Source organism: Mchenga conophoros, linkage group LG22 (genome assembly GCF_057382185.1).
Source record: "Mchenga conophoros isolate Kocher_MC1m ecotype Shallow Benthic linkage group LG22, M_conophoros_male_GT1.1, whole genome shotgun sequence".
NCBI classification, from domain to species: Eukaryota; Metazoa; Chordata; class Actinopteri; order Cichliformes; family Cichlidae; genus Mchenga; species Mchenga conophoros.
In genome coordinates, this window is record NC_140546.1 from 37,713,681 (window position 1) to 37,734,490 (window position 20,810).

General features: G+C 39.8%; 1 pseudogene; it reads left to right on the forward strand.

Moving 5' to 3' along the window:
- Positions 1–40: 40 nt before the first annotated feature.
- Positions 41–20,810, forward strand: part of LOC146549889 (dynein axonemal heavy chain 6-like) — a 65,153-nt pseudogene continuing 44,383 nt past the window's right edge.

Sequence of the window (20,810 nt, forward strand, 5' to 3'; positions counted from 1 at the left end):
AAATAAAAGGATCTGGCTTGCATCAGTCACATGATCACATTTAACCAATGATCGCCCTCGACGGCAGAACGCGCTGGTTACGAGCCGGGAACGAGCTCACAAAGAGCACGCGCATTTGTTGCGGTCCGGAGCTGTAGGAGAAACACAAGTTAACTCAGACACACAGACTGATGCGACACAACCAGTAAGTAGGTGTACAGCGTACACTGTAGTGTGTAGCACACAGGAGTATCAGCTTATTACGTACACGTTGGTAAGCTGTCTTGTTGCAACTGACGAACTGAAACAAACGAGCGTGCTGTGCGTGCAACAGCGCGACAAACATTACCTGTCCTTTTATTAACTGCACAGGTAGTGCTGGTCACAGCTGCTGGCTACCTGTGTAAGGCTGTCATGGGTCTGTAGCTCTGTCACCGTTTTAGTGAACATATTTAGTTTTAAAGTATTTAGAACATATTTAGTTTTAAAGTAAGTTTCCGGGCTTTTCCGGACTTTCTGGAGGGATTATATTTCACTAAAAAACGATCTAATATGCATGTCCACATAATAATTATTATAATTATAATATATTAAAAAACACAAGCTGTATTTTAAAGAACATACATTAAGAAGCAGATCCCCCCAGGGATCAATAAAGTATTCTGATTCTGATTCTGATATTAGATTTATATTTTAAATTAGACAAAATTTAGATTTTACAGCAGTAAAATTATTGTATCAGTTTAAAAATGTAATAAGCTTTGCCCTGCACAGAGTGGATAGTGAAACAAATGCAATCATCATAAATACATTAGTTCATATTTATTACTTCCCCCTCCTCATTGCTTTATTATTGTAGCTCTAGTAATAAATAATAATGTAAGGATGCCCATAGTATATACAGTATTCTGAAGAAGGTCTAAAATGTCACTGTGTGTGCATGTGTGTGTTTTATTTAGCTGGATTTAAAAAAATATTACTCATGATATAACATTGTGCAGACATGGCTGGTAAGGACATGAGGAGGAAACAGCAGGAGCTGTATGAGGCTACTAAAGGCAGGGCTATAACATTTTTCTGTCATCATTTTATTATAGATTAAGTGCAAGAGTTGTTAGGTGTGGATAATTAGATTATAGTTTATTGCAATAGCAAGTTGTGCCTTGTTCTCAGATGGACAGCAAGTGGAGAGTGATATATGAAATGATGGGATGGAAGGAAGAAGAGAAGCAAAGAGTGATTCACAGGCAGAGCCTAAATTATTTCTCACAGTTTTTTGTTGCCTTATGGTTCCAAGTGCTGTCACCAATCTTTGCATTTTGTTATTATCTCATGACACTTGTTTAATCAGCTACCATCTCTCCTATGGACTTTTTAATGTCTACAGTCTCAGATCAACACAGCCCTGCCCTTCCCATATTAGATTCTTGATGAATGTGTGTTGTTGTTATTCAGCCTGGTTCAATGTGCCCCTTTTTAACTTTGAGCACCCGCCCCTTTAAACCTCTCTGCACGTCCCTGGTGATGCTGCTAACTAAAAAAGCAGCCTAAACCAGATTATGAGTGGTGTAGTCGTAAAAGCAAGGTAATGGATTGGATTTATATAGCGCTTTTCAAGGCACCCAAAGCGCTTTACAATACCACTATTCATTCACTCTCACATTCACACACTGGTGGAGGCAGCTACAGTTGTAGCCACAGCTGCCCTGGGGCAGACTGACAGAAGCGAGGCTGCCATATCGCACCATCGGCCCCTCTGGCCAACACCAGTAGGCAAGTAGGTCTGTGAAGGTTCTCAGTCATCCAGGCAAGTAGGCAAGTAGGGTAAAGTGTCTTGCCCAGGGACACAACGACCAGGACAGAGAGCCCAGGGATCGAACCGGCGACCTTCCGGTTACAGATGCGATTCCCAACCCCCTGAGCCACGGTCGCCCACGTGGCTCACCCCACTCTCACGTGTCCCTGAGAGTGGGGTGATGTGAAAGCCAAGCATCGCAAAGACCAAAATTACTCATGTATTGTTTAAGAACATCCTTTGACTCACTGCTGTACTGAGCCTGTCAATTTCTGGATTAAATACGAGGATAAAGTCTCCTCCTATTATAAAGTGTGGTGTCAGAGTCATCCGACAAGGAAGAAAAGAAATAATGAAAAAAGGAGGAGTTAACAACATTTAGAACTTTTATTTTGAAAACGTATATATTTCTGCTAATTAAAATGGCTATGCCTCTTTATTTTAAATTGTAACAGGCTGAGTACGTTTGAGGGAACTGTGGAGAAGTGACTGTGTGTACAAATGTTTTGGACATACGTGTCTCCTGTCTGCCTGTAAGTCATCTAATCGGTTAGTAATTTTAAGCCTCTTTTCCCTTGAACCAACTCCACGTATTATCCATGTGACAAACCTCAGTGTGGTCATGTTTGAACTAACTAGTTGAGTGTTAGGTTTTCACTAGGGATGGGTAGATGAGGCCTCGTGAAGCGTTTCAGCACATTCCCCAAACTGTATCGACACTGTGTCGACACAGTTTTGCTGTTTTGCTCCATACTGACACCTGCTGGACCTTAAATATCATTGCAGGCAACTTACTTGAGACGCACAACAGACACTGATTCAATGACCTAGTCATACTTATATACAAGGCTGGACTGGGACAAAAAATCGGCCCGGGCATTTTGACTAGAGACCGGCCCACCACGATAAAGATTGAAAATGTGACGTCATTCAGGGGTAAAACCGCAAAGGATTCTGGGAACTTGTGGCAAGAGGTACTAGCGCACGCAGGCTTTCAATAGAGATTGACAGACCACGTGACTTTCGCGCATTGCATGCCGTGAACTCGTGGCAAAACAATCCAAGTATACCTGCATCAAATGCAAGCATTTGCAGCACCGCAAAACGTTCATTCTTCGGTTCCAATAAATTCTTGCTTTTTCTTTGCCCCCCAAAAAGGTTCTGTACAAAACGAAGGAGAACAATGCCGGTCCGTACAAAGACAGACTTGATGAAAAGTCAAAGAAAAGATACGAGGAAAAAATCAAAGGAGTGAAAGGGTCAGACCCTTACGAGCACACAGAGTGGACAAAAGACGTTAGCGTGCTGCCCAACTTTCACCACGCTCAGATTTATAATCATACGGTTCTTGGAGTGAGTGCCCAGTGCGATTACAGCATACAATATTATTGTCACTGCTACATTTCTGTGATGCTACCAGAAATTATTTCCACTACTAATTAATTACCGTTGAGCTCAAAGGTTATATTAATAAATGGTTAACGAATGTGTATTTATGACGACGATTTGTGAGACTGGTAAGCTTACCTCTGTTCGTACGATGGTCTTTCGTTCTACACGGTGCATTTCAAGGTCCTGCACCCATCCGTCGGTAAACTGTACCTGGGCTTGTTGCAGTGACCGGAAGTTACTAAACTTCATGAGTGTATGCACTCACTCCAAGAACCGTATGATTATAAATCTGAGCGTGGTGACAGTTGGGCAGCACGCTAACGTCTTTTGTCCCTCTGTGTGCTCGTAAGGGTCTGACCCTTTCACTCCTTTGATTTTTTTCCTCGTATCTTTTCTTTGTCTTTTCGTCGAGTCTGTCTTTGTACGGACCGGTGTTGTGCCAAAAAGTGATTATCTGCCAAAAACTGATTTCCGGTATTTGCCAAAAACTGATTGCTCGTATTCAAACTGCTATAAGTAACTTGTTGGCCTATAATATGTGAAACATATGTCAAATGCATCCCTCATGGATGACACAAAGTCATATTGAGCCACAAACAACATTTGTGTAACAAGGTAGAAGCCGCAATCAGTTTTTGGCAGCGACTTTTATAGAACCTTTATTTATGCAGTTAAAAAAAAATCTCATTAACATTAAAAATGTCTTTTGTAAGAGTAAGACAGCAGAAATGGCAGCAAATATTACAATAGTTCTGTAAAAATATTGTAAGTGGGGAAAAAGGACCGGATTGGTTATAATGTGAGTACAATAACACAGAGTTATTATCTGTTTTTTCAAGTATCTTTATCTTTTAATTCTATAACCCCTTTGTAAACGCTGTTCACCGAAGTCTATTTACCAACATACGTAAAGACAGAGGTGTGGACTCGAGTCACATGACTTGGACTCGAGTCAGACTCGAGTCATTAATTTTATGACTTTAGACTTGACTTGAAAAAATGTTCTAAGACTTGTGACTTGACTTGGACTTTTACACCAATGACTTGGGACTTGAATTGGACTTGAACCGGTTTACTTGAAAAGACTTGATATTTTACCCCAAATACAAAATTTAACATGCATATTATATAGAGATTGAAAATGTGACGTCATTCACGGGTAGAACCGCAAAGGATTCTGGGAACTCGTGGCAAGCGGTACTAGCGCACGCAGGCTTTCAATTAAAATCAGTTATACAGCGATAAAAAGAAACACAAGAAGCCGTTGTATTATTAACTGCAATAGCCGGTCGCATGACAGCCACGGGAAGCCGACGGGTAAAGAGATCGGTTGTTATCGGATTACGTCGTTGAAGAGAAATTGTTCGAGCCATGTTTCCGAAGTAACAAAGAGGCGACGGGTGGCCTGGATTGCAGCCATTCAAAGGTCAAATATAACGTCCCAGAACCCTCCAGCTCACAGGTTAGTCTGCTCCAAGCATTTACACAAAGGTCAGTGTTTTTTAGTAGTTAATACGTCACTTTCATAACATAACTGGTGATATAGGTTACAAGCAAGTCTGGCGCTGAACAGAAATTGTCGCTATGCTCCTTTATTTATTGTGCATAAATAGTGAATTGTCCTGACACAATATTGCGTTTCGCCTCTGTTATTATGGTACATTGACAAAAACATATAGTTTTATTCACAGGATAAAACAGGTTTTTTGTATCACTAATTGCCCAGTACGATTACAGCATACAGTATTATTGTCACTGCTACATTTCTGTGATGCTACCAGAAATTATTTCCACTACTAATTAATTACCGTTGAGCTCAAAGGTCCTATTAATAAACGGTTAACGAATGTGTATTTATGACGACGATTTGTGAGACTGGTAAACTTATGATATGTACGATGGTCTTTCGTTCTACACGGTGCATTTCAAGGTCCTGCACCCATCCGTCGGTAAACTGTACCTGGGCTTGTTGCAGTGACCTGAAGTTACTAAACTTCATGAGTGTATGCACTCACTCCAAGAACCGTATGATTATAAATATGCGTATAAATATGCTACGATGAGATAGCTGACTTCATCTAACTAGCAAATGTTGTCCAGGCTACGTTGGTGATTCAGTTTTTTTAATATGTATGATATTTTTGTCATGCGATTTTAAAGCCGGTCCTACAACCGCATCCAAGAATAACATGCAGCTTATCTCAGAACTGTCGGTGAAAATTATTCTTGGAGCTAGGTTTAATTGAGCTGCATTTTAAAGAGGTGCAATTTCACAATTTGTGTATATTTTCTAAGTTCACTATTTTGTCATGTGTTGAGAAAAACACAGATTTTAAAATTACATGGTCTAATATTTACATTTAGCATAACTGCAACATGCTTTTTTTCGTTTTTTTTTTTAAAGACTCGAAAGGACTTGAAATTCAAAGTTTCAGACTTGTGACTTGACTCGGACTTTTACACCAGTGACTTGAGACTCGACTCTGACTTGCCTGACATTACTTGAGACTTGACTTGAGACTTGAGGATAAAGACTTGAGACTTACTTGAGACTTGCAAAACAATGACTTGGTCCCACCTCTGCGTAAAGATATTACACATAAAAAATACACGGAAACATTGGAAATCACTTTTTGGCACAACACCGGCATTGCTCTCCTTTTGTTTTGTACATTCCTTTTTTGTGCGTTAAAGAAAAAACAAGAAGGTATTGGAACCGGAGAATGAACGTTTTGCGGTGCTGCAAATGCTTGCATTTGATGCGGTACTTGGATTGTTTTGCCACGAGTTCCCGGCATGCAATGCGCGAAAATCACGTGATTGCTAAACAAGGGGGCGGGTGCATCCAGCCTCCTCGGCTGTAATTGGTCCAGCCCAGAATCGATCATGATCAATTGGCCAATCCAACACCTTTCATTATATATATATATACCCTTCCTAAAAAAAAAAAAATCCATCGGCCCATAAAAACAAAAAATCGCCAGCGGCCCACCGGGCAAATGCCCGATGGCCAGTCCAGCTATGCTTATATACACTGTATACACAGTAAGACATTGCACTTTCCATGGAATCATTTTATACCTTCTATATTACAAATATTGTAGACATCTTTAAAATATATTATGAATGACATTAAGTGAAAATTAAAATGAAAGTATTGTGAATGTAATATTACCCATTTGACTCAGAGTTTATTATAAATTTCTATTCAGAAAAATAGGTTTATCCAATGTTTTTGCATTCAGTCTATTGTGATTTTTTTTTTTACACCATTTCCCCAGCTTTGGAAAACTCACAGGAACAGATGAAGCTGGGGTACACAAAAGCTGTAAAGCCAGGTGGATAAGGTTCTGATAAGAGGTCTTCCTATTCCCTCAGTACGTTACACTCTCTCTCCACAATACTAAGGGGTAGAGCAGGGCGATATGGCCAAAAATATTTATCACGATATATATTTGAAAATTTGCGATAACGATATAACTGACAATATAATTGATGCGAGACAAAATACAACTCCACAACATTACTAGCGCAAAAAGACAACCTTCTATTTATTTTCACTTAAACAAGAAGCTGGTTTTTATGTACATTAAAGCTTTATAAAAATGTAACAGTGCAAATGCAAATTCCTTGCTGAAAGTTTAACCAAAAGGCATTTCCAGTAGAAATGGGCTGACATATCCTCAGCATAACCATGTATAATATCCACTGAAGTTAAAAAGAGGTGCTTTGCAACATTAAACTGCAGTGTGCAGTACGTATTTTTCGGACCATAAGGTGCACGGGATTATAAGGCACATTAAGCGAAACAAAGCAGTCAGATAAATCAAACTTTATTAAACTCATTCTTCTTGCTTCCTCCACTTCTGTACCATTGATTCATTAATGTTGAATTCTCTGCAGCTGCTCTGTTCCCATGTTGTTGCAGTATATTAATGACTAACCTCGTATTGTGGATGGATTATCTCAGTTGTTCTCCTGACTGAAGTTTGGTCCGTTTACAGCATCCTGCCATGCGATTGCATTTGTCTCTAACTATCAGAAACCTTAACGTTAACTTTTTTAAGTGGAAAAGTGTTAGTGTTCGTCCTCCAGCTTCACTGTTTATATTATGCTAACATAGCTGTGTCGCTAGCGATCACGTAGCACATCATTGTATACCAGCTAGCCCAACTTCAGTAACCCTGCAAACGTCACTGCTGTTTAGTTTCCTGTCTTCATTTATGTTGGAAGTGATAGCAGAGCTATACGTTTGATTTTTTTCAGAAATCTCTCAGTCAGAACATGCTAGCAAAACTAGCGAGCTAACTTCCGCTAGCTTCCGCTAGCTTCCTGCTAACTTCTAACTCCGTTAAATGTAATAAATTTTGTTTTCATGGATGCCTGGAAGTTAAACTTCATAGTTACACCTGGTAAAGCAGCAATGCTGATCGTTTTATTAAAGATGAAAGAATTTAGACAGTTTTTAACTCTCAGTGATGCTGCAGTGTTCGTTTGACCTGAAGAATATGGAGTTTAGGACCCAGATTACTCCCAGATTTAAGAGCATCTTAGTCCGACAATAACGACGGCCGCTTGCATGTTCTGCAAAAAAATGTGCTTTGTCATGTACAGTACATGTTCCCAGAGGATAAGAAGCTTCAAAACCAAGCTCTTAACCAAAGTCTAACCTATTTGACAACATGTTCAACTCAAATGCAACTTGTGTAAAACAGAATGGCAATTTGTTTTGATTTACAGTTTTTGGGGTTTCGTGGCAAGTTGCTCTGAAAAAAGTTAATTTCTGTCTTTAAGAAAACGGTAAGGTGCAGAAAGTTCTGAATCAATGTCTTCTGTTCTAACTTTACCTAATGTAGCTTGCATGGCTGATTGCAGATTTCATGTCTAACATGTTATTATAAGATGTTGAAAGGTTTTATTCTAACTTGAGCTGTTTTAAACAATTTTTATAATCTGGTTTTAGGTACATTTGTACTAGTTTTATAACAAATGTGGCGCGATACTGAACTTCACAGGAAATTGGAGTGTTGATACCATTACTATTAAAAGACAAGTGGTGGAAAAATTTGTTTGAAAGTTGTTTGCTGTATGGAAACCAGATAGAAGTTGTTCACATCCTGCCATCTGATGTTTTGAATCTGTTTGTTAGTGACTATCTATCAAGATAGGTTTGATATTCTGTCTGACAACACCACCTTTAAAATTGGATGAGTAACATTTGTTACAAAAATTTGACTTTTTTTGTGTTTTTGGAAGGACTTTATTTGTGGCTGAATGTTGTCAGTATGTTAAAAATGGCTGATCTCAAAAGTCAACATTGTCAGTGGTGCAGTTGTATTTGAAAATCAACTGTGTAAACATTCATTGGTACAACAGGGAGCACCTCATGAAAACTATGAAAGATACTTTCTCTAAACTTTAGGAAATTGATTGGCAAAACAAAAAAAAATATGTTGTGTAAACTTTAGGAAATACGTTGCCGAAACTAAAACTAATACCATGTGTGAACTTTAGGAAATACGTTGCCGAAACTAAAACTGATACCTTGTGTAAACTTTAGGAAATACGTTGCCGAAACTAAAACTAATACCTTGTGTAAACTTTAGGAAATACGTTGCAAAAACAATAAAATATGAGTTGAGAAAAAGGACAATTATTAATTTTGTCAACACAAAAACATTAGCTAAAGCAACTTATCTCCTAAACTTGAAATTATAAGTTATCCATCAGAACCTAAAAACGTAAATGCAAACAAGAGGCAAACAAGTATGATTATAACGTAACATATACTAAGTCGATATAAACGATGTTGTCACATCTCATATCTCATATAAAAATATATCGATATTTTTAAAAACCTCGATATATCGCCCAGTCCTAGTATAGAAAGATTCAATATCAAAAGTGCACAATATTATATCTGTATCAAATGATGGGAAGTCTTTGAGGAAAAGCAAAACATTAGAGCTATCCTTTTTGTAAGAGTTCAAAGTTGGTACAAAATTCTTGATGTGGAAGTCTGCGAAACTTGATATTCTCTCAGTTAAACTTCCAATTCCAGAAACAATGAATCTGTCAGGCAGTTCTTCTAGGTTTTTATGGATATATATTAGGGGTGCAACGATATTCGTATCGATATTGAACCGTTCGATACAGTGCTTTCGGTTCGGTACGCATATGTATCGAACAATACAACATTTGTAATTTATTTGATCAACTTTCCTTCTGACGATGCTGTCTGTGTTGAGCGCTCAGTGAATCTGTGTTCGACTACTCCGCCTAGGCTGCACTGTCGAGCGCAGATCCACTGAACGCTCAACACAGACAGCATAGTCAGAAGGAAGAGCGCAGGGCAAGCTAGCGAGACAGAAGTTAAGCTCTCCTTGCAACATGGCAAATTGACCCTCCCCCACCCTCATTCAGATCTGGCGTTTGGAATTATTTTGGTTTTCATGTGACGTATGACCCTGAAGGTAAGCGCGTCATGGACTAAAGTAAAACAGTATGTTGGATGTGCCATGCAATGCTCAATTACATTGGTGGGAGCTAGTGTGTTAGCGCAGTTAGCTCGTTAACGTGTTGGCCGTCTAGCCCCATGCACGGAGCGATCGGCGGTAGCTCGTTAACGGAGATTTGCCGTGTTGTGGCGTTAACGTCATTTTAACGAGGTTAACCTGAAAGCACTAGTGGGAACACAACGAATATGACTGCACATTTACGCTGACATCATCCTAGTGCAAAGACAAAAACAACAAGCATGCTACTAACTTTAGCCGAGTCATTTAGACAGCTGTTAGCACATGATTCTCCTTATGGGGACCTGATATGTTTAATATGCTGCTGAGAATATAGCCCAGAAGAAGCGGATAGTATAGCTTTTATTTTGGAAAGAGCCAATTCTCTGTAATAAACTCTCTTTTCCAAAGATGAGTGATTCCTCAATCAGATACAGGGCTCGCAAAATCGCTAGCCCGGCGTCCCGGAGCTAGCGATTTTTCCAGTCGGGCTACCAAAATCTATCTCTGCCCTGCCCGTCGGGCTATTGTAGGAAGGAAAAATATATGTCAATGCTTTTGCATTCTTTTGGAAATGTAGCTGGGTAATTATGTCATTGGCATCGGTGAGCCACTGTCAATATGTGACATATTGAAATCGCGTTTGAATTTGCGCTTGTTTTTTTGCTTTCACTTTGCAATCGTGCTAACTGTGTATAGAGAGCGACAGCACTGATCTGTGAGTGATGATAATTTGTGCACTAATTCCTCTGACATCGTCTTATTAATCGTTAGCTTACTATGCAAACATGACAAGTGAAATCTCCTGCAGCAAGCTTAAACATGTGAGAGCTAAATAACCAGGGCTGCACATAAGTGGTCCGCAGGTGCGCATTCGCTGTCAAAATAAAAAACACGCACAAGGGTTAGGGTTAAATTTAAAAACTGTACTTTTGAGTTAAAATATATATTTATAATTTTAATAAATGACAAATTTAAAAAGGCATGAACATTTTTTTGTATCGAAAAAATATCGAACCGTGACACCAAAGTATCGAACCGAACCGTGAATTTTGTGTATCATTGCACCCCTAATAAATCTCTCTCTCTCTCTCTCTCTCTCTCTCTCTCTCTCTCTCTCTCTCTCTCTAGATGGAGCATTATGGCAAAAATGATAATCACGATTATTTTCACTGAAATTGAGATCTCGATTATTTGACGATATTTATTTAACTCTTTAAGTCCTACCATAGAACCAAGTCCACCAGAGCTTATATTGTTTTTTTACATGTTGTAGTGCCATTTGTGGGAGCATTTCAAGTTGCTATACAACTTTTATAGCCCATATTTTAATAATATGTCTCCATTAAGTCCATAGTAACTACATTAATTGCAAAAAAGTGCAATAAACTACAAAATAATTTGAAAATCGTTTTTGTTTTTTTTTTACATATATTTCTACTTGGAGAAATTTAAGAGGCTTATCCCTCAAAACTTTAAATACAAAAAAGTTGCAAAAAATAGTTTACAACAACAGGAAATTTATTTTGAGTGTCTTCATAGTTTTATTTTGGAGATACAGCAATTTTTATATACACTGCAGGAAAAACGAAAAAACAATCCTATGATGCAAATTTGCAAAGAAAACAGCAGGTGCATCAAAATAAACTATTTCCAGCTGTGCAATTCGAGTTCTAAGCATCCCAGAAACTATTCAGAAAAGTCAAACATGACCAGTATAGGCTTTTAAGGCCTACAAGTAAAAAACTACAATTTCCGCGAAAATGACGTCACTTCCGGTTTCGGCCAGGAAATGGCGGACATGCGATAGTTCGCGCTGACGTCTGTTTCACTGTGGGAAGTGTTACGAACAGCTGATCAGATCGGCAAAGCCTGTTTCTGGAATATTATGTTTTTGTTCCTGCAAGCGCTTTTTATGCAATTTTTGCAAAGCTATATGTGGAAGGAAACCGTGACCGAGGACAAGCTGATGGCATCAGATGTAAGTACAACTCCTCCGGTTTCATATGCAAAACAAATTATTGCGCTAGCTTACACGGTTCAGGTTCTACAGGGATTTAACAATAGTTACACAAAACGGAGCGTGCTGCTCTGACCGGCTTTAAAGGGTTAACAATGACTTTAAAAAAATAATATAAAATAGTGTGCAACACCACTGAAGTTTTTTTTTTAAACTCTCTTTTCAACCAACGGCAGTCACTCTCCAAATAACTTCTGCTTAGCTTTCCGAGCTTCCCTCGGGTCCTCTTAATCAGCGGTCTCCAACCTTTTTTGCGCCACGGACGGTTTATGCCCGACAATATTTTCACGGACCGGCCTTTAAGGTGTCGCAGATAAATGAGGGAGGGGCTAATAATCGGCTCAGTCATTTTTAATGATCGTTGAAAGCCCAGATCGTAATCGTGATTAAAATTCGATTAATTGAGCAGCCCTAAATTATAATATTTCTGACTGTCTGAGGCTAAGTTGAATCGAATCGGGACTTTGAAAACCGGAATCGAATGGATTATAGAAATCAGTGATGATACCCAGCCCTAGTGAGCAGCCTAGGCACGACAGAAGTGGATGTAGCTGTAATAGGAAAAGAACTATTGCTAACTTTTCTGTTAAGGCCTGATGCTTCTGAAATTCATAGCCAGCTCTGACACGGTGTCATCAATCTTTGAATGCTGAAAAAGCACAGTGTATCCAGAAAAAGCACATTATATAAATTATTATAAAATTTGTGTGCGCCTAACTTTTGTGCTGGTACGCCCAACTTTAAAAAGTTAGGCGTACCGGCACGCCCATGGCAAAAAGTTAGTCTAGAGCCCTGATGATGGTGACGTATTAATAAAATGCTGAGGAGTTTTAGAGAGGAAATGGCACGAGTCTGCAGCAGTGCTTAGTTTAGGTTTCATATCCAAAATATCCATGGTGCTGAAGCAAAGGTAATATTTTGGTGTTGCAATTTAGAAAGGAATGCAGATATCAAAATTTATATGTGAAAAGTAATTGATGAACGTGTTCTTGCAGACTGTGGTGGCCCGGGGCCTGCTTAACAGGATCCAGGAAAGTGCAGGATATCTTCCTGTCTTCATCAACTTCTCTGCTCAGACCTCCTCTGCCCGTACACAGGAGGTCATTGAGTCCAAACTGGAGAAAAAGAGAAAGAACATCTTAGGTAAAAGAGTTGCTTCCACTATTCACCTACACATCTACTGCCTGGCCATTCATCCAATAGTGCTTACACGTTTACTTTTTTCTTCTTGAATATTTATTATTTTTCTCTCCAGGAAACAAGAAGTTGGTGGTCTTTGTGGATGACTTGAATATGCCTAAGCTGGACAGTTCTGGATCTCAGCCTCCTATAGAACTCCTGCGTCAGTTCCAGGACTTTTCTGGGTTTTATGACAGAAAGAAGTTCTTCTGGAAGGAGATCCAGGTATGCAAATAAGATGAGCTACACTGTAATGAGACATTAACTCTGGTTGCAGTTGAGGTTATCTATTTTAGACTTTTCCAAACAGTTTAAAAACAAAACCACAAGAAGGAGCATTTTCAGATTTTAGAAAGATTATGGGGCATGTTTCCTATAAGTACAAGCACGTATCTAAAACAAGGGTAGGACAGTTCTACTAGCACGGCTGTTCTAGACTAGCTATAAGTTAATTGCTCATAAGTCTTAACCTTTTATTTTTAGTGTCTGTACTGTTAACTCAAAAGACATGGCGTCGTAGTCTCATTCCAAGCGCTTTATTCGTTACGCCATTTTTCTCTACACCAACAACAACTCTTCGCGGGCAACAGTACTCTCGCGATATAAGAGAAAATAACAAGTTAACATGTACATTCTAGTTCCCATAAAGATTGCCTACAAGTAAAGACAAAATCGTTCTAGACTCGGCTACTATGGATGTTTTCCCCGTGTTCAGTTTTTGAGCATGGTTAAAAACCTCATTTGTTCTGTTTGCTGTTTTTAATCTTGTGGGCTATTTGTTAGCTTTTTTTCTTGCCATTTATAAAATGGGAATCAGAATGTCTTTATTGTCATTGTCGCAGGTACAACGAAATTAAAAGTGGTCTGTGATCAGTGCATCATCCATAGAATGTTTACTACCTTAACTTGTGCTATACAAACACACATATACACACAGGCACAACTGATTTTAGAACATTTCTGTACTGTCTTTAAATGCCCCACACAAGGAACCCCTCATCTTAAATGGAACATTTTATTGTCAATGGTGACATGTCAGGAAAAAGTAACATACTAGCGTTTTATCAGCTGTTTAGTAGTCCCTTTATTCTTTCTTTTTCTTCTCAGGAAATGACCATTACAGCAGCATTATGGATTTGATCAACTGGTCTCTGAATGCTATTGACACCCTTTAACGAGAAGTCTGGGCTCGGGAGAACCCGAGTGCCCTGGAGGGACTTTCCCTGCCGGATACACGATGGACGGGTGGCAGAGGATCGTGTGCCTGGCGGGACTGTCGATCGAGGACGCTGAAGATATCTACCTATTTGGAACCATGATAACAGGGTTCTTGCTGATCGGAGCTGGCTTGGCCCTGGCTTATCGGAGAATTAAGAGAGCGGAACCGGCTGTTCAAACGCCCACAAGGCTGCCCGCTGGGATTGGAACGACAGGTGCGACTTCTCATAAAGGGCTCACTGAAGGCAGCATGGTTAAGAGCTTGGAGGCGCTAACGGCTGCAGTGAATGCTCAGAATAACACCTTTGAGCGTATGTATGTTGGATTACATCAGGAAAGAATCAACTCAGAACAACATCTCTGGGTGGAGCTGGATTACACCTCGGATCAGTTGGCTGCGGTCGTGAGGTCTCAGAATCTGCTATGTGAGCAAAAAGAGTGACAAGACCACAGAATCGACGGCTAATAACATCACGGAGAAGCTCGCAGCTATTAACGGGAGACTGAGAGACCAGTGTCGGAGTGTTAAAAACAGCTTGAAATTCTCAATTACCATCATAACCCGGCTACCCCTTCGGCGCCAGCTCAAGGCTGGAGCCGAACAACAACTCCCTGATAACGACTGTGTTGAGTCTGTTCCTTCCCATTCCCTGCAAGGCCACCTGGGTTGGCTGGAAGACTGTTTACTTAGCCTGGCAGGGCGAAGGACACTGTCTCAGCTGAACTATGGACACGCACACACACATATACTGATACTGATAAGCACTCACCGACGCATCACCCTCCCTACCCCGGATCCAACGCCACCTCCAACGCTTACCTCCCCTCTGATGTGGACATCAGGTCAGTTGGAGGCGCAGTCGAAGATTGCAGCGGTCCCAGATCAGATGTACACACTGGGACTCTTTCCCATGTTGCTGTCTGTGTTTATTGTGCTGTGGTGTGTTGATATCTGTGCATTCCTGTATTATCCTTCTGTGTTGCACATTTCGATGTTTTTTTCCTCGCTACCTGGCCTGACCTGTCTCCCCAATGTGATGTTTGTATTGTATGTACGGTCGGAGGTCTGTCATCTCGGTTGTGGGCAAAAGACCTGCAGCTGACAAATAAAGGCTATCTCATCTCATCTCATGTGCTCCTCCAGGAGGGGGGCGAAATCCTGTGACCCCCCAGACTTATTCGCCACTTCAGCATGTTGTGCCTGCCAACACCCTCGGACACCAGCCTCAAACAGATCTTCAAAGTCAGGAGTCCTCCAAAATACTGACACACACACACACGTATGTACAGAATTACATTTTAGGGAGTAGTGTTTACAGTTCAAAAGATATCATGTCCGTGCTTATTTATTATTAGTTTAAGTTAATCTTGATAGATTAAGAATTTCTATTGAGCAGTCTGTATGTGTTATATCCATGAACTTCTCTCTATGAGATGTTGCACTTACTTTAAATGTTTTAATTTTTCCATTTCCTGCTCCGCCAGTATATGTAATTTTCAGTATACCCCTCTTCATGCCCTCTCATTTGTGTTACAACCACTTTTCATACCCAACCTCCTTCCAGGCTATACTGAATGGTTTCCTCTGAGTTTTCCCGGGCAGTGAAGGACTGTGCCGGACAGATTGTGCATGCAGCTGTGGAGATTTATAACTGTTTAAGTGTGGATCTGCTGCCCACCCCAGGAAGTCCCACTATGTTTTTAATCTCCGGGACCTCTCCAAGTGTGTCCAGGGTGAGTATTCCTTTGGTCTTTGGCTGCTTTTTCTGTCATTGGCAATCCAGTCCTTGTATCTGACTATTTTCAGAAGAATTATTTTCTTGGTTTGTTAAGTGGCTTAACACTGACCTGTGAACCATTCAAGCAGGAAAAACGCCCCTAACTCGAGAGCTGAACCAGCACAAGTCTACACATAACAAACTTCACAAAGAACCAATTTCAGATTGTATCTTCGGGCACTTTGTTACTAGCAGCCTGTTGCAAAAACTTTGTTGCCATCTCTTGAATCTATGAGAAATGCCAAAAATAACACAACTTGACCATCATAAAATTTTCTTTTACAATGACAAGGTGAGTCGCAGATTATTAACTGAATTTGACCTATCTCAGGATGGTGTGCCCTTAAATAATAAGATAAGATAAGATAAGATAAGATAACTCTTTATTGTCATTGCACAGTCATACATAGTACAGTAGTACAATGAAATTGGAAAAACTGTCCTACGTCGGCACTACATGTAACACAACACGACACGATATGACACATCACAACGTAACAAACAACACAACACAGTATATTAACTTAGTATAAAAAAGAAGAATAAGTGTATGTGTATTGCACACTGTTATTATTGCACATTAATTATTATTGCACCTTGTTATAAATATAAATATTATTGTTATCGTTTTAAACATTGTTACCTCCCCCTAAAAAGTCCAGGGAGGTATCCAGTCAGGTCAGCTATTTACATTGATCAGGGCTATTGCCCTGTTGTAAAAGCTGTCCTTGAGTCTATTTGTTCGGGACCTCAGCAGCCTGAACCTCCTGCCAGACGGCAGCAGCTTAAACACCCGGTGTCCTGGGTGTGTGCAGTCCCGTAGGATGCTGCGTGCCCTCTTGAGACAGCGAGTGCTGTACAGGTCCTTCAGGGAGGGAAGAGGATGTCCAATGATTTTTTGGGCCATGTTGATGACCCTCTGGAATGCCTTTCTGTGTGCTGTGGTGCAGCTGGAGAACCACACACCGATGCAATATGTCAGCACACTTTCAATGGAGCAGCGGTAGAAGACGGTCAGCAGCTCCTTCTTCAGGTCCATTTTTCTGAGGATTCTCAGAAAGTGGAGACGCTGTTGGGCCTGGGGAAACAGGACAAGTAGAGCACAAAAGAACAACCTACTTCAGATATAGTATCTAAATGTCCCTAAGAAATAGAAAAAATATGCAGGAAAGTCCCGACACAGGACCTGAGAGATGCATTTCAGTTTTTATCAGAAGTGGTCTCGTTGGAAGGGTGGGTCTCAAAAAGAATCCCGTTTTAGGAGAGGGAGAAATGGTTAAGGTTTGCTAAATTACACAAGAACTGGATTCCTCAGAGTTTGTACCTTGACATTATTGAAGTAGTGTGGGATCATCTATACAGGGAATGGAACAAGAGGAAGTCAAGCTATAAATAAGAGCTTTGAATACAAACCTGAAGAACTAATCCTGAAGACTACTGCAAGAAGCTTACCTAAATGTTCAGACTGTGTTGAAGAATAAAGATAGTCTTACCAAATGTTGATTTTCAAGCTTGTTGTGAGTATATAGATTCTCTCTGTTGCTTACCAGGCATACTGCAGTGTGAGCCAAGTCAAGTAAGAGACAAGACCCAGATCTTCCACCTTTTCTGCCATGAATGCCAGCGCGTATTTCATGACCGACTCATCAACACCCAAGATAAGACCTACTTCAACACCATCATCTGTGAGATGGCCAGTAAGAACTCTCACAGTCCAGCCTCAGACTTTATTTTCTGAATGCTCAGTTAATTGTTATCAGCTCAAAATCTATATTTTGGCTTTATGGGTTTAAGATAGACCTCTCTTTTTTGCCAGGGCGATATTTTGACATCCACTTAGTCTTCACATTTTGTGTCTCATCCCATAATATTTGGGGACTTCATCAAGGTCAGGTTTTCCTCCAAGCAACTTATTTACAGGTCGACACAAAAATACTGCACATTATTTACTGATTTGCAGTTTTGTTCTGTGTCCACCATCATCCACATAGATGCATGCAGAAAAAGATCGCCTGTATGAAGACCTGACAGACATGAATAAGATCCAGACTGTACTTCAGGACTATCTTGATGATTACAACATGACCTTCTCCAAGGAGATCAAGCTGGTTTTCTTCCAGGATGCCATTGAACATGTCTCCAGGTGAGTGAATTTAACTTGTTTTTGTGTAGTTTCTTAACAGGTAGTTGATTTATTTTAGCTGTAGTTGGGACAAACTGAGTCACCCAAAGGGCAGTAGCAATACGAGTGATTGTGTTTTATTGGTTTTAAAATAGAACATGCAATGCCTGTGATATGGACTGTAAGGATCATTTATCCATAATAATAATTACTTGCATGTCTAATTAGCAGACATACCTTCCACATAAGTAAAATGCAGGCACTCTTTCTTATTTTAACGTCAGTAATAAAATTTAACTGCACATCTTCCGATTTTTTTTTTTTTAAAGGTAGTGTCATATCAAGTGATTTGATCTGATTATAGCTAGCAGTACATTTTCTAAATGACACGATGCATGTGCCATATGGAACGAAATAATCTTATTATTTTTTTAGGATTGCTCGTATAATTCGCCAGGAGCGAGGCAATGCCTTGTTAGTCGGGGTGGGAGGTACAGGCAAGCAGTCACTCACTCGCTTGGCAGCCCACATGTGTGGGTGCCGCTTCTTTGAGATTGAGTTGAGCGGAGGGTATAACTATGACAGCTTCCATAAAGACTTGAGGAGGCTCTACAAGATGGCTGGTGTGGAGGGCAAAGATATGGTGCTCCTCTTTACAGATACTCAGGTATTGCAAAAAGATTGAGCCACAAAAATACTTACAGTATTTAAGTTTCTGTGTACTTACTGTGTTTAACTATTAAATCTGTTGTAGATTGTAGTAGAAGATTTTTTGGAGGATTTAAACAACATGCTTAAACTCTGGTGAGGTGCCTAACCTCTTTGAAAAAGACGAGCTAGAACAAGTGCTTGCTGCTACCCGCCCTAAAGCCAGAGAGGCTGGAATCAGTGAAGAGAGCAGGGATGAGGTATGTACGGTACTTATGTAAATACATAAGGTTTATAAAACATGTGTCATTTAAGCAGTAACTTTTAAATACAGCATATCTGCATTATTTGTCAGAAAATAAATGAATTAAAATTTTCTGTGAAAGTTAGGATAAAGTTACAGTTAGCAAAAATGAAAAATACAATCTCGACACAGAACTTTGTTTTGGATACGACCCAAAGTGTTTAACAAATTAGAATGTGGGACGAACGTGGAGTCACGAATGTTCATATCCTGAAAAGTGTTGTGGCTTTTCTTAAATGTAGGAAATCATTCTTTAACTACCAGATATAATCACTTAGTGTTTTCAGCGACAGTACATAGATCTTCAACAAGATAAAAAAAAATGAAATTAAACATTAATTTCTAATATGAGAGAAGGATGATGAAGCCTGACCTTTGAGTTGTTTAAAGAAGATAATAAACACCTAGCAAAGCATCTGAGATTCCCACTATGGGCTAAAATTTCCACAGACTGTATGAAAGCAGACAGTTAAAATCAGTGTCCCAGGCAAAAGGAAAGAACACATGAGAGCTGATGCTGTTTGCCTGTTGTGATCTTCTATGTGTGTGTGTCTTTTTTACATGTCTGTCATGGTGCGTTCAGGTGTTCCAGTTTTTCATCTCCCGTGTTCAAGAAAAACGACACATTGTGCTGTGTATGAGCCCTGTGGGCGATGCTTTCAGGTCCCGATGTCGCATGTTTCCTTCACTGGTTCACTGCTGCACTATTGACTGGTTTATGCAGGTATACTGATATATATGAATCACTCAGTATATACGTCACTACCCTTGTCGATGGAATCACTCTTGTTCATGTAAAATATTTCTAAAATAACCCTTTTTTTTATTTACACCACCGTCCCTTTAGATTGAATTCTTTTTCATAATCTATAGCTTTAAGGTAATCCTATTCATGTCCCTTTTTATAGAAAAAAAATTGTTTCATCATCGTCATGGAAGTTGTAGTTTATATTTTTTAAGCTTCTTTTGAACTTATTACTTTAAAAAAATCTTTTTACAATTTCTGTTTTTAAATAAATGTTTTATGTCCATCTGCTGAATAACTGTTCAGTTGACAGGAGCTAAAGGTCAAAGCTACAAATCGTTGTCCTCGCTGCTAACTTTATGTCACTTTCCTCTCTTTCGCTGTACGTTCTGGTGCTCAGTGGCCCTGGGAGGCGCTGCGCTCTGTCTCTGAGGCCTTTTTCCAGAATGTGGACTTTGGCAATGAGAAGCTGAAGCAGAACATCTCTGCGATGTGTGTCGAGATACACGTTAGTGTCACTGAAATGGCTGAGCGCTTCTACTTAGAGCTGAGACGCCGGTACTACACCACACCTACCTCCTATCTAGAGCTTATCAACCTCTACCTCAGCATGCTTGGCAACAAGAGACAGCAGTTAGTTCTGGTATGTCAACACAATTATGGGCGATTTTTCACATATGTTGTTGATGATGAATCGTTACCTGATATTGTGTAGGAAAAATAGCAGCTAGAGACATTAGCTGGTGGTGAGTACTCATAGTCAGTTTTATTTTTACTGTGACTGTAATGCATCATGAGTTATGTCAATAATATCAAACATGATAATTATGTATGCGTGTGTTACTGTATAGGCCAGGGATCGTGTAAAGAATGGTGTCACTAAGCTGCTGGAGACCAATGAGCTTGTAGACAAAATGAAGGTGGACCTTTCTGCTCTGGAGCCAGTCCTCAAACAAAAATCTACTGATGTCGATGCCCTCATGGAGAAATTGGCTGTAGGTCAAGACAAGGCTGATGAGGTCTGTCTGTGTTTTATCACAAAACTTTCAAAAACGTGTCTGATGTTGCCTATATTTCAATTATAAATCATGGTAACTCTTTGTCATTACTTCATG